This window comes from Protopterus annectens, chromosome 8.part0 (assembly GCF_019279795.1).
Source record: "Protopterus annectens isolate FY-2018-M chromosome 8.part0, PAN1.0, whole genome shotgun sequence".
NCBI classification, from domain to species: Eukaryota; Metazoa; Chordata; order Ceratodontiformes; family Protopteridae; genus Protopterus; species Protopterus annectens.
The window spans coordinates 1,848,223,434-1,848,238,268 of record NC_056741.1 but is presented as its reverse complement, the minus strand read 5'-3'; the positions used below and the strand labels follow the sequence as shown (position 1 = coordinate 1,848,238,268).

Here is a 14,835-nt window from a genome sequence, read left to right as displayed (position 1 = left end):
CTGCATATTTGTAATATGTTTCGGAGGGGCAGAATGACAGTAACTGCCATTTTTATTCTTCATTTTCCCAAAAGTGTGCCCCAGGAATGACCAACTAGGTACGGGAACAAGATGTCAGTCTAATGGCTAAAAGGCTAGATTAATCTAACCCATTGCCTACTCACTGTTAACTAGCACCTAGCCTTAGCTACTCTCTGGGAAGGATACATTGTAATTAGTTTCATTTTACCACCCTACTACGTCCTCCCCCAGTTCATTGCATTAAATGATGGAAATGCCACCTTATTCTAGAAAAATCTTTACCAGGAGAATTTAAAGTCAAACTGAATAGGTGCATTCTGTGATATATTTGTTCAACTTGTCACTCAATGTTCATTCATCTTTATAGTAATTCTCATAAACCTCCATAATTCAGCTTCAGGCAATGACTTGCTCATGGACTTTACTGCCATTACACTTCTTCACAATGCTATCACTCTGTCCTCATTATTCCAAATCCCATTAGTGACTAATACTCTCTCTGGTAATACGTCCTGCATCACACACATCATCATTTGCAGGACCTTTTTCTTTTTTTGTAAATCTGTGGTGTTTCTCAAGGATGTGATGACTTTCAGGAGATGTGTGACTCTCCTGAGCACTCTCTCCATAATACAATGATTATACAGCATTACGAAAGTTAACCACAATCTCCCCAAGCCAGGATTTCTATCTGGTATGGACTGCTGAACACAGAATGCAGGAGAAGTAATTAGGAGCCAGTGCTGTTGCTCACAGAGCATGACTTGACACAGTACTGGGAAACCCAACCCCCTGAATGCTGACTTCATTCAGAAGAGCATTGTGAGCTGTTAGTCATAAGCACTTTATTAGGTGAATCCGCGTCCCACTTAAAGTTGTACTTAGACTACTATGCATGGCTCTAGGCTGTACTAAGGCTTTAAGAATGGCCTGTTTCACACCAGCATGTCATTCCCATGCCTCATTAGGAGAGAAATAAGCAAGCAAAGTTTCATCATTCCTCCCTTCCCTCACAAGCTCTTACAGATGCAGGAACCATTAACTGAAACCAGTCTGCTTAGGTCATATTAAAAATGTTATCGCTTTACACCAATAGAATTGGCTTCCTCTGCAAGACTTTACAATTTTGGCACAAACATTTGGATTCAACAAATGTTGACAGACACTGGAGCTATGTGCCATCAGTCTTCGAAACTGGGAAACATTTCATGCTAATGACATCCATTAATGATATAAAATGCTGAAGAACAAAATATGGCAGCCAATATGTTATACGTCTGCTCTAAGTCTATTCTGAGATGCTCAATATGGGATTTCATCTACATACGCTGATAGTATAGCTGCCTGCTACCAAAGTATGTTACTTGCTTTATGTTACATCACTTGTATCACTCTTTAGGTCTGCGTTCAATATTTAGGTGACTAGAGTGTATGGTGAAACTGAATACTTACATGGAAGCTATGCCCTGTATATTATGATACTGTTTAGGTTTGTTAGGCTTTCTTTGGAAACCACTTTATATAAATGACACTATTTCCACTGTAATGCCTTTTGTAGGCAACATTTATGGGCAACGATGCATATTTTGCCACACATGTATGTTGTCCATAGGAATGTTGTGCTGTTAGAACAGAAAGCTGGTTACTGTCTACAAGTGCCCATGACAGTATGCTGCATACCCACCCCATCCACAAGTTAAATATCTTGGTGGCTATGTAGAGAGTGCATTTAGAATAACTTTTCTTTTACTATATACCCCTCAACATCTTAGAGCAAAAAATCTGGACAAAGCCTAAAAGGATGGGGGTGAAATAGGGACAGATTTTAAATATTGATCTTACAAACCTAGAAAGTTGATAGAATAATAGGTTTTGCATTAGCATGAATTTTCTGAAGGATGTGGAGTCTTAAACTCAAATGTTTGTCATTATTTAATTACTTTAATCCTCAGCTATTTGCCAGAAAAGTACAGATTTTAGGAGGCACACACCAAAAATATGAGGCAAAAATCTGGACATTCTGCAAAAATCTGTACAGTTGAGAGGTATGTATATTAAAATGATATATCTATATGTATTTGTGTATGTATATGTGTGTATGTGTGTATATGTATGTGTGTGTGTAAATATATATACATGGTCACAAACACACATACTCATGGTGTTTAGCATATAACAGTCCTACACACACACACACACACACACACACACACACACACACACACACACACACACACACACGTCTTTATTGTAATGTAGACAAAACCAGTATACACTGGCTATATAGTCAAATCTTACAATTCACATGCATATTAAGCATGAACTCTGTAACACTGTCCCTTTGATTTTTCCAAAAATGTATATATGTCTCTTCTTCTTTTGGCTTTTCCTTGTTAGGGGTTGCCACAGGGGATCACCTGTCCGCTCATGATTGGCAGTGGAATTTTACAGTGTCAAGTTGCCAGCCCAGTGCCCAACCTTCCACAGAAGGCACACACATGCACACACTCACAACTAAGGCCAATTTAGAGTGTCCAATCCACCTACAGCATGTCTTTGGGATGTGGGAGGAAACCAGAGCACCCGGAGGAAACTCACACTAACACAGAGAGGACATGCAGACTCCACACAGAAGGAAACCCAGCCAAGGATCGAACCAGAGAACCACTTGCTGTGAGGCGACAATGATAACCGCTGCACCACCATGGCCACCCCTGTATATAAGTCTCTTAATTACACAACATTCTTGGTGTAACTAGGTATAAGATTTTTGGAATCCTACTCTTAGTGTAGTAGCTATCCTGTTCCATTTCCTCCAACTCAGTTTAAGGGGTATCTGCTGGTACCATACCTCTCAACCTCAGTGTAAGAAATCTATCCAGATCCTGGCATAATGGGGGACAAAGGCCCAAAAAAACAGGGACAGATTTTTAAATATTGCATTAATGAACTTAGCAAGCCATTAGAATAAGAGGATGTGTGTTAACATGCATTTTCTGATGAATATGAAGTCTGAAACTCAAATGCATGTCATTACAGAATAAGAGGATTTGTGTCAACATGCATTTTCTGATGAATATGAAGTCTGAAACTCAAATGTATGTCATTATTTAATGACTTGAGTTTTTGGATTATCCCAGTAATTTGTTAGTAAACCACAAATTTTATGAGTAAAAGATTAAAAACATGAAGCAAAAATCTGGACAGTCTGTGAAAATTTGGAAATTTCAGAGCTATGCATGGTACTGGGTTACTGGGCTGCAACCTCTCTAAATAAGAAATTACAAAAAAGCGTTAACTTATTTTATTCATTTTTCCTAAAAAAAATATTTCAGTTTCCTGAAATTATGGCTCAGAAATCCACACACAAACACTACTTGTAATTTCTACTTAAAAGATAATGTCCACTTATTCTACTGAGCTGTTTTCTAAACAGTCCAGCAATTACCCCTAATTAAGCTTAATTGGATGTCCTCCTGCTGTTTTGGGTGTCACTTAAATCCTGTTTAGTCTAGTTAATATAGAAATATAACTCTCTCTCTCTCTCTCTCTATATATATATATATATATATATATATAAAAATATATATTATATATATATATGTGTGTGTGTGTGTGTGTATATGGATTCACTTCATAATCTCAAAAGACTGAAATCTCGAATTTCAGTTTATTGAGACTATGAAATTGAATCCACATAACACTGAAAGCCCAAAACCGCAAAATTTAAAACACCGAAAACACAGCACACACCAGACCACACATATACCGCAACACCCACACCACAAAATAAACAAACAAAACAACACACAATCACAGATATACATCACAAAAAACAAGGGGGCAAGCCCCCTGCACCCCCCACCCCCTACTTATATATATATATATATATATATATATAATATATATATATATATATATATATATAATAACTCTGAGATCGCACAGACAGCAAACAAAAACAAACTCACACACACATACACACACACACACACACACACATCACACATAACAGCACACTCATATACACAAACTCCCACCCAAAATCCTTACAAAACACTCACTTACCTGACATTACACCTAAATCCACACATGGCACAGAACACCATCCACACACAACCCTGGACATTACTTAGAGTAAAGCCATAACTGCGAATTCGAAATATTCGAATTCGCGATTATGCACTTTTGCTATTTCAAAACTTCGACTTTATAGTCGTGAGATAATGAATTTCGACATTTCAGTATTTCGAGACTATAAAGTGTATCTATATATATATATATATATATATATATATATATATATATATATATATATACACATGCACACATGCGTATGCATTAATATATTGATATACATTAATATTGATAGAAACAACCCAGCATATTCTAAGGCTTTATTTAAACTCATACTCATAAAAAAAATTAAACAACTCATTGCTCCAGTGAGTGGTACAACAGAAATGGTTGAACTACTGCTGGGTAGTGAAAAGAAATCAATCATTAAGTCAGGGATGTATTTTTAATCAAGTTTTTGTCTGTGATGTTCTTTCTCAGTAGTATGCCTGCAGAAGAGGCTGTCTGAAATAGATAACCTAGCTTTAAGGTATGGTTTGTAGAACAGCTCTGACTGGTTCAGGTAGAGTGGCAGTGTCTATTAAGCAGTTATGACTTTAATTTAACATAAGTTGTTCAGTTAAACAAAAAGAGTGTAATCTGTTTCAGTGAAGTAGACAACAATGACATTTTTTTGATGCAACCAAAATGTAGCAAGGGGAATGGATTCAGGCCGTCCTATGAAAGAGAAGATTTGCTACTGAAGGCCCCTAACTAGGATGGATTCTGCTGGTCAGGTGTTCTGGCAGTGCAGTTTAAGTGTTGGTGCCACCAGTGATGTGTAACATCAGGGTTTAGTACATCTCCTGACTGTGGTGTATTGTGCACACCTTGTGATGGTCCCAGCACATGACCACCTCAGGTATGTATCCTACCTTGGTCTTGTATATGCAGTAATGATGGCATTTGAAATACTCCACATGATGGTGGTGGAAGAGGCTATGTGTGCCTTCATAATGGTGTCTCTCAATTCCATATCCTCATAGAGCTGCAGATAGTGCTGGTCTGCCCCATCCTTGATGCCACGCCACACAGTCATCAGCTCCATGTTGCACCATTTAGCAAAGGAATGTTTCTAGATGACAATCCTGCATATCTGCTTATTAATAACGAGTGTCATTGGCATGTCAGGGGTCAACTGTGACACATGAGAGTACTAGGAATGTCTGCAAGGATGCACTGTGGTGGGAATGCTCACATCATCTGCAAAAAGCCACAGGTGGAGCAGTGCTGATCTCATAGTGACAGAGGACACCTCCCCCTCTGGAGATGGTGAGCACTTCAAGTGTACAGCCATGGGTTCATATCACTGAGGATAAAGATACACAGTACTACTGTGTCATCTGATTGTGACTGTAGTACATATTTTGGTATCCTCATCATTAATCCAGCACAAGTGCCAACCTCAGTCCTTTGTACTGTCCCAGACATTACATGTGTCAGCATTGCACCATTCTGCCTTGTGAATACACAATATCATAACAGCTTAGATTATGAGAGATGCAAGTATGATGTGGCAACTCCACATGTACACACAAATGCACCTAAACTTGTATTTCTGCTATTGTTGCCCCCTTTATGTACCTCTGACAACAAATTAGTAGGATACAGGAGTAAGCCTACACTTTGTATGTGCATTACTGTTACAAAGAAATCTACAATATGGCATAATGTCCTTTTTTTGTTTACCTCCCTTCAGCCATGGGGGAGGGGTGTAGGGGGGCTATCCTAGCACTGACGTCCACACCTCCACAGAGAATCATTGTATCTTTTTTCCCATTTAGTTAACATGAATACAGGGATTATAACAAACTGAGAACTCTATGAGCATTCCTACTGCATACAGCACATTCCATCCATGCAGGGAGCATGCAAACTGAAAACTTCATGGGCATTCTTAATGCATGCTCTGCTTTCAACCCATGCAGGGGGCATAATCTGTGAACTGCATGGATATTCCCACTGAATACTGCATTTCCTTCACCAGCAGAAGAATTAGGCCCCCCTCAGTGTATATTGCATATTTTGCATATAGGATAAGCTGAGAACCTCGTAGAGCTTCTCCATGCATGCTGTATATTCTCCACAAGCAGGATGCAGGACACAGTGACAGCACATCAGCTCACCATTATTTACAATCCATCTGTGCAGGATGCATTTCAGTACAATCAAGCTGTTCACAGTTATCAGAATCTTAGCCAAGTTCAATGAAGTGCATAGTAAGGATACATAGCTCTCTTTGCCCATATGCAATATAGGCTCATGTGTCATCACATCTGGAAAAAAGATGTAGAGCTATTTATTTAGGCAATAAATAAAAGTGATTTCCATATAATATGCTCCAGTCTGGAAAGCAGTCTTTTTGCAGTCAAATAATTGCATTAAGACCCATCCTTAATAGCTGCTACATAATCTGTTCTAGTCTGGAGCTGGTCAAGTGGCTGTCAGTGTCTCTTTAACAGGGCAGCTGGATGAGATGGAGTTAAGTGCCCCCTTGTCTGCCAGTGATAACAAATTGTCAAGCAAACAAATGAACTCATTTATTAGAAGTGCTTTCCTTGCAAGCTGCACCAAGAATTACTATTTTACTCAACTAAAGTTACAATTAGCAGAAAAGGCAGATAAAGAAACTAATCCCATTTAGAGAATGTCACATCTTGCAAAGCTTTTGCTGAAAAGCTGTGAGAGCTTTACATAGATCATTAAAGGAAGATGGGTATCAGAACCATGCTGTCAGTTTTCCCATGGTTTGGCAGCATGCTGTAAGTTGCATCACTGCACATACATTCTGCTCACTCAGTGAGTCGTTGGACAGTGGCCTCATGTTACCTAGTTTATCAGCATCTGAGAAATGGAAGCTGCGTGACAGGGGTCTGTTGCTATGGAGACTGAAGAAGGCTGATTCTGTGGTTACTGTGCACCAGTGCTGATTGGCATAACACATCTGACTTAAAAATCTGCCTTCCTTTTCCTGCTCTTTTGTCAGATTAATATAGCAGACAGGAAGGGGAAGAGATTCATATAATGCCTGGATTAGTACAGCCACGCATTGAGATATTGCTATGATGATCTATCTTTATATTTTTCCCTTCCCCCCAGCATTTATCTGATTTAAACTGGGGAAGGAAGAAGAGTAAATGGGAGTCTGACAAGCTTCTTTTCATTGCTGTGGTGATTCAAATATTTTTATTTTAATCTCCCCTCAAATGCAAGTATGCAAATATAAGCTATGTGTCAGACTGTACAGTGGTTTGTCAGCATTTTCAAAATACCTTTCTAAAGATAATGCAACCACAACTCTGTTTTGTCTGTGCAGAAATGCATTGCACTGGCAGTGGGCATCTGTCAGTTATGGAAACTTCTAGAATTTTTTTCATATCATTTTTACTTGGGGTGTGCAACCTGTTGAGAAAATGTCATTTGTAAATATCAATATATTCTGGTCTAGTGCACTTATGCTAGAGTATCTTTCTCCTCTGTTCTTAGCAAGAAATAAGCCTTTGGCCAACTGCAATCCACCCCTTCATCAAAATTAGATAAAAAGATTAGTTAACATGACATACAGATAAATAAATTACTGCATTATCATTATTATCCAATAATGTGGTTTTGTAATTAACTTAAGAATATAATTCAGATATGTGTTTTACTCTGCTGTGGTTGGGGTTCTTACCCATAAAAAAGGGACAATTTCAGTTGTCACTGGAAAGTAGTTTGATTCCTCTTTCTATTTCCATATGCCATATGTCATTCGTCTTTATCCATTTTTCAGGTGAAATGGGTGAGCCTTTTATTCACCTTGTAATCATTCAGGAAAAGATTTTAAAATAAATTGTATGTTGTACTGCACACTGTAATTCATAAAACTTTGGAAAAAATGTGATTCATTATACATATGAGGACTGCAAATGGTTACACATTTTGCAGGCGAGCAAGTTCCCTTGCACCCCTCCCCAGTATGGGGGGATGCTTCACCCCACTCTCATTAGTTCAGAGAGATTGCTCCGCCTCAGAAAAAAGAGAATTCTTCAATTTAACAGCAATTTTGGACTGACAATATATTTTCCCTTTTATTTTTGATTAGCTGAGTCTGGCTATTTGTGACTTCAAGGAACCTAGCACAGCATGCCTGTCAACAACTGCCTGTTTAAGTTCTTGCAAATTCAAATTCATTATTCAGTAATTCTTTCTATCCATCTTAGCCTCCACTACTTTCTTCTTCTTCTTCTTTTACCTTTGATCTGTCTCAATATTATTACCTTCTCTAATGAATCCTGTTTTCATATTATGTGGCCAAAGTGTTTGAGTTTTACTTTGGGTACAGAGCTTCCGCTGAACAGTATAGGGTTATTCCTTGACTGAAATTATCTTCTTGTAGTCCACAGAATTCTCAAAATATTTTTTAATGCCACAATTCAAAATCAATGATTTTTCTGGTGTACAGCCTTACTTAAAGTTCTCAGCCACATGTTATATCTGGAAAACCACAGCTTTGACTATACAGAGCTTTGTTTACAGTTTTGCTCTTTAAAATCGTATCCAGATTTGCCATAGCTTTCATTATAAGAAGCAGGCATCTTTAATTTCATGGCTGCATTCACCATCTGCAGAGATCTTTGAGCCCAGATAAATTAAAATCTGTCACTACCTCACTTCTGCTCCATCTGTTTACAAAGAATCAGTGGGGCTAGATAACATACTTGTATTCATTCATTCGTTCGTTCATTCATTCATTCATTTATTATTCTGAAGGACAAGTCAGCTTTATAGGCTCATGGGTTGTTACCAGGCTAAAGACCATTATGACCCTTACAAGCTGAGCCGCCCATCTCAAACCCAGTTGGTTTCAGACTATCCTGGATGTCTATATAGAGGAGGGCCAGATTAATAAGGAGGTAACTAATGGATTTGTAAGGGGGGTGTTATTTTAGGAGTTTCTTCTTTCATTTTCATCAACAGACTCATCAAGACATCTTCACTTTCAGCCATCAGACTGGTATCATATGCATATCTGACACTGTTAATATTTCTCCCTGTAATTTTGACTCCAACTCTGTATTATACAACCCAGTATTTTGCAATAATTTATTCGGCATACATATTAAATAAGTAGGAGGAAAATTTAAAGTTGTATCACACTTCTTTCTCAATCCTGAACCATGACACTGAAATCTTGAATTTTGATATTTCCCCCAAGCAAATTTTAAATTTCCACAATTTTGTAGATTGCATATTACTGTCTCTGCACTAAGAATGGGAATCTGTTTGGAGATCCTTTCCATTATGTGACATAGCTTGGTCAAATAACCAGTGAGCAACAGTAGAAAAATAGTGACAATGTTCACAGATGATGGCGAAGAGGACGGAGTTCACAGATGTAGGTGAGGAGGACAATGTTCACATATGAAGACAAGCAGGACAGTGTTCAGAGATGAAGGTGAAGAGGGCGGTGGAGGGTGGTGTTCACAGAAGAATGAAAGGAGGGCAATGTTTGCAGATGAAGAGAAGAGGGCACTGTTCACAGATGAAGGTGAGGAGGGAGGTGTTCACCGAAGAAGGCGAGGTGGGATGAGTTAGCAGAAGAAGGCAAGGAGGGCAGTGTCTACAGATGAAGGCAAGGAGGACGGTGAATACAGATGAAGGCGAGGAGGACAGTGTAAACATTTAACACTGGGAAGCAAAACATCAGATGTTTCAGGCTGAACTGACTCCTACTGGTTATTTGCTACAACAGTCATCATCATCATCATCTTCGTCGTCATCAACACATCTTTTTCCACATTTTCTTCATGGTGTCAGAGTTTGCATCAGTTATCACCCTCTCTTTCAATTCACTGCTACTGTCCTATCTTCCCTGACACTCATACCAAACTATCACAGTTCTTCTCTCATACAATCCATCTATCTCTTTGCTGGATGCCCTCGTTTACTCTTGCCTTCTTTCTTTCTGTCCCAAATCTTCTTCACCACTGTGGTTCAGGCACATATACAGGAAAGCAAAAGATAATCTGGTAGATTTAAGGAAGAAAAAGGCAAGAGGAAATTAGGTCATCCAGCAAAGAGATGGATGGACTACATGAAAGAAGACCTGCAACCATCAAGCATGACTGTCAAATAATCAAGGTGTCTGAGACAGATGGTAACCCATGTGACATGATACTCCAACACCTTGTAAAAAATGGGAAAAAGGAGGTTGATAATACCTAGACAGACAGACAGATAATGAACAAAGGCTTGTGTGTGTGTGTGTGTGTGTGTGTGTGTGTGTGTGTGTGTGTGTGTGTGTGTGTGTGTGTGTGTGTGTGTGTGTGTGTGTGTGTGTGTGTGTGTGTGTGTGTGTGTGTGTGTGTGTGTGTGTGTGTGTGTGTGTGTGTCTGTTTGGGGTCACAAAAGAAATCCCATCAACAACTATTCCTGAATAAATAAGTACAGAAATTGCTTTAAAAAATATATATTCCTCATCCAGAATATGAAGTACATATTTAAATTCAGAATATACACTAGCACCATGCAACATGCAGTTACGGTCCTGAGGTCAAAGGCTGCAGAATGAGTGCTCAGCACAACAACAACACGTGTCAAGTAAGTGAACCCATTAAAACCGAATCTGGGGATGTTTCAGTGAAAACACTAACAAGACATAAGTACTTTATGGGCTAAAACAACAAGCAGACATTAGTTAGTGTAAGTGAAATCACCAAGCAGACAGAGTCATACAGCCAGGTGAAGAGTACCACTGACCACTCTGTTAATGACCATGTCCATTTAAATTTTTCATAAATCACTTAATAGTAAGGAGACAAAGTAGGATTTAAAACAAATGTTTATATGATAAACTAATAAATGCAGGAAAAATACCCTTTCCCACCAGTGTCATCTTGCCTGTGATAGTTTCTCTGTTCCGCTTATGGTCTCACTGCTCTTCTATATAGCTATATATAAATATATTTATATCTATATATATATAAATATATTATATTATATATATATATATATATATATATATATATATATATATATATATATATATATATATATATATATACATAAATATATTTATTTATATATATATATGTATAAAAAATATATATTATATATATATATATATATATATATATATATATATATATATATATATACACATATACATCCTCAACCCTTTTCCCATTTTGCAAATGGGGTTGGGGTGTCACTACAGCAGTGACAATCATCTTGAGCCAAGGTTTACACCACCGGGTGGCTAGCCCTGCCATGGTAGTTCATTCATAGCACTCACTCGCAAACACACACACACACACACACACCTATGGCCAATTTAGAATGCCCAATCCACTTACTGCATGTCTTTGGAATGTGGAAGGATAACAGTGCACCCGGAGGAAACCCACATGACCACAAGGACATGCAGACTCTGCACAGAAGGCACCCCAGCTGAGAATCGAACAGGAAATCTTCTTGCTGTGAGGAGACAATGCTAACCACTTCACCACTATGCACTCTGTCTCTTCCACCACAGAGATGCTATTAGGAAATGTACTGTATCCTATATCAGAAAAATGGCAACAACTCAAAAAGTTGTTACTTGGCAGTTTGAACAGGATTTTCAGCATGGCTATATGAAAGTCCAGTGTTGTGAAGTATGTCACTGGCTTGGCTGGCCCCTTCGCTCCCACCCTAGCTACACTTCTGCTGGACACCAATAGTCATTTTGTGGAGAACAGGACCCCCTGAAACTTTTGTGATAACTATGTTAAACCCAATTATGGTCTTAAATGAAACATCTCTTGAATATAAAACACCAGCAGTCCACATATATATGAATTTCAACAAACAGTGCAGTTTCATAATGGCTCCCCAAAAATGAAAAGGTGATTTTGATTTCTGGGGAAAGATTATACTGCATTTTTTGGTGGTATGTGTGAGTGGAAGGTGATTTACATCAAAGTACTTTTTGTCTTAAATCACAATGGTAAGAAGATATCATGGGACAAATTTGTTTAATTTTGCAGAGCAACAGACCGACTGAGGGAGGCCAGTAAATGCTCATCTGGGGAAAATACCATATTTCCGCAATGCTAAAGAAAGGTATCATGTTTGTTACTAGGCATTCTAAAATGGACTGTCTTTAACATTTCTGAAAACCACATTCTGTTGGGAGATTCTATTTCTTACTCGTTTCAGCTAAGTCATAGCCATATACTCATGTTAAGAGAATTTCATTAATTCTTCTCAACCACATTATGAATGAACACAACAATCCATCAGTTACAGCCATTTAAACTGGATGCTAACATACCCAACACTAGACTCATCATGAGGTACATTCTCTGAAGCCTTTAAGGTTTAGTTGCTTACATCCCTGCCTATTGTAATATCTACCCTAAAACCTCTTCCTCAAACTTTCCTGTCCAGCTATTACTCTAAATTCAGTGCAGACAATTTTGTCAGCTATTTATTCTCTGAACCCTGTCCCCATAAAACATCATGTCATCTGTTCACAAAGCATTAGAAGGAGACTGCACTAATTCCAATACTGTGATCAGCTTCTATGCTCTGTACATGAAATTGCAGCCAGTGGCCTACCCTACCAATGGCTATACATTGACCTCAGAAATTAAATAAAATCAAATTAATGGGTTTTTGTCTTCACTGAAACTTAAAAAAGTGGTCCCTTGCTTTTCTTTCTGAGAAAAAAAGGAATAATTGGTTAAAACACAAAAAAGTGGTTCCTTGCATTTCATTAGATAATATGGGGTGAGACTAGCTTGAAATACAGAGTTGTTCTAATTCTTTAAGAAAATAAATGGTGAGACTTCTCTGAAATGCAAAGAAAGTAGTTCCATTCAATTCTTTCAAGCACACTACTCTGAAGCAAGTTTAACACTGATAAAAAAAAAAATGACAGACCAATGTACTTCAGAAACAGAAAGTAAGTGCAACTAGAAATGTCTTGAAAATGTGGCGGTATGCTACTTAATGAAACATAGTCAATGATCGGTTCATCCCCACGTAATGAGGATACCAAAGCTCTAACTCATACCCTTAGAATTTTCTTCATCCCAACTTCACAGCATACCACTGACTAAAAATTAATGTAATGGTGCTAACAGTAGCAAACTAATACAAATTCTTCCTCAGCTATTGACCCAAAATACACCACCCTGTTTTTTTTTTTATTTCCAAATGAAATTTTATATTATCAGCTTTACTAAACAAAGTCTAATCAGAAGATTCCTCGAGTGCAAACAGAACAATATTGAATATACATTTCATATCTTGCACCATCATTTATTTCCTATGTAAGGTGATGGATCTCATGAATCTTCAGTCATAACCAAGGCACAAGGCAGAGAACGAAAAAAAGACAAGTACTTACAAATGTAACAGTAACGTCAAACAAAACAATCATGGGGAGGAAAGTGTACACTGTACAAAGGAAACAGGCCAGACAAAACAGCTGAAAATGAATGTGATAGATGAAAGTATACAGTAAATGGAATATTGTTCAAAAGATGAAATGAAAATCCAATACAGAATTCTTTAAGGTATCCAAATTAATGAAAGATTGCTTAAGATATCGTAGAGAAAGATTAAGAAAACCACTTTACATCACTGCCCTTAGAAAAATCATTTAATAGCATTCATCATGGATAGTACGCCTTTAGTTATTTGTAAGCTAACACTGCAGTTAATGGGTTATTTATTTGCATTCACTTATCAGAAAATTTTTGCTGGGCAAAATCTTCTTTCATTACTGCGGGCCAGGAAGGACAATATTTTAATAATACTGGCAATTTATTGCTTTGTTAATCAGGAAGTCTTGCATTTCTACTTTTGAAAGTAAGCGTTTTAGAGTGAGTTTTTGAACTTGTTATTATTCTGCCATGATCTTGTTGTGTTAGCCATGTTTCAAGGGATATTGTAAGATTTTCTGAGGCCTGCAGAGATGGTTTGAGGTGCAGTGCTGATCTACAGAGTAGTACACACAAGCAGTTTGGCTAGAAGGTAATAGTAAGGTTCAAAGGTTTACCTGAGAAGCATATGACCTTACTGCCTTTCAAAACGTTTGACTAATGTCCAGCTTGACCTGTTTTATTTCAATACATCTATATCTTTCTTTATATACACATCTCTAAATAGGACAAACCCAAGCAGTGCATGGAGTAAACAGAAATCCAACAAAAAGCAGTATTCTAGCACCAACGTTGCTTCTCATAGTTTATTCCATTATTATGTTCACAATATGGCATAAAACAATAAAAATACACAGCAGTCTGACATTTCCCTGCTCATATGGGCATAAAAACAAGAAAAATAAGCAGCAGACTTAAAAAAGGAAGTAGAAACAACTCTGATCCAAAACAATACCAAAACAGCAACAGCAAAATCTTCAGAAGTCAGGAATCGAAAAACAGGAACCAAAGTCAAATCCAAAAGCAAATTCTTTATTCTCCAGCGCCTCGGTGTAACCATGTTATAATGAGTGTTGTGCAATATTTTGAGATGTGTATGAATCATTTGCAGGATGAAACAACATATGAAAGAAGCAATATGATTCATTATCAAAAGGCTGTTACAAAATTTAAACACATGTTGGACAGGAGAGTCAGACTGGGGTTTTTTACAGAGAAGGATGTGAGGAATAGGTTAGACAATGATAGAAAGGACCTAGCTGTATTCTTTTGTTTACCAAAAATA

General features: G+C 37.7%; 1 protein-coding gene across 2 annotated transcripts in view; it reads right to left on the bottom strand.

The window, feature by feature from the left end:
• Window positions 1-14,835, bottom strand: part of SMPD3 (sphingomyelin phosphodiesterase 3) — a 1,377,949-nt gene that overhangs the window by 1,110,352 nt on the left and 252,762 nt on the right. The window lies entirely within an intron of this gene.